Below are 1205 nucleotides of genomic sequence, written 5' to 3'. Positions count from 1 at the left end.
TTTCTTCATGTTTATCTAAAAAATGGAAAAGTTACATCCAAATTAAAATCTGGGGCCAAACAGCTCAGTGGATTAAAGTGCCAGCAAGCAGGTGCAGAGGCCTGAGGGTTTGCTCTCTGGGCCTGCTATGCTGGCCCCGCCCCCAGGCCACACTGAGATGGCAATTGGGACTGGGTGTGGCATGTGCCTATAATCCCAGCACTTGGGAGGCTGTACACAGGAGAATCACTACCAGTCCGATCTAGTAGTGAGACCCTGAACACCCTGTAGACCCTTCCCTAAAATACAAACAGATTAAAATCTGTGCACAGACGATTATGGCAGTTTTGTTTGTAACAACAAAATATGCAAATGAGTAAGATGCCTCACTCTAGATAAATGGTTGTATGGACAATGGAATATTATTCACCACTACAATGAAATGGTTTATTAAACCATGAAATGACAGTGCATGCTAATAAATGCAAAAAGCCAATCTGAAAAGTCTGCCCATTGTAAATTCTAAATATAGGACATTCTGTAAAAGGCAGAAATTATAGGCAGTAAGAGGTTGCCAGAGGTAAAGGTGGAGGGAGGTATGAAGCGGTAGAGCACAGATTTTTAGGATAGTGAAACTATTCTTTATGACACCATAATGATGAATATGTGTTGCTATTATACATTTCTTTAAACCCACAGAACGTGCTTCCCAGGGTGATTCTTTTTTTTTTTTTTTCTTTTTAATATTTTTTCCTTCTGTTTTTAGGACACACACTCTAAGGTCTACAGGGTTTCACTACGTAGATCGGACTCATAGTGATACTCCTGTTTTCAGCCTCCTAAGTGTGGGATTATAGGTGCAGGCCATCATGCCCATTCTCAATCGCGTTTCAGTGCACCCAGTGGGCTGGGCCAGCACGGCATGCCAGGGATCAAATCCCGGCTGGTGTGCTCTGCCTAAGCAGGTGCTTTAGTCTGCTGAACTATCAGGCCGGCCCTCCCAGGTTGATTCTTAATCAAAACTGTAGATTTTGAGTGATAGAGATGTGTCAGTGTATTGTAACAAATTAAATATTCTGGTGTGTGGAGTGTGTGTACGCATGTGTGCACGTGTTGGGGGCAGGGCATTATATGGCAACTACCTTCCACTCAGTTTCACTGTGACCCTAAAACTTCTGTAAGAAATACAATTTATTAAAAACCCTCACATTATGACACTAAAAATT

This window comes from Octodon degus, unplaced genomic scaffold (assembly GCF_000260255.1).
Source record: "Octodon degus isolate 3935 unplaced genomic scaffold, OctDeg1.0 scaffold00264, whole genome shotgun sequence".
In the NCBI taxonomy this organism is placed as follows: Eukaryota; Metazoa; Chordata; class Mammalia; order Rodentia; family Octodontidae; genus Octodon; species Octodon degus.
This window is presented reverse-complemented; position numbering follows the sequence as displayed.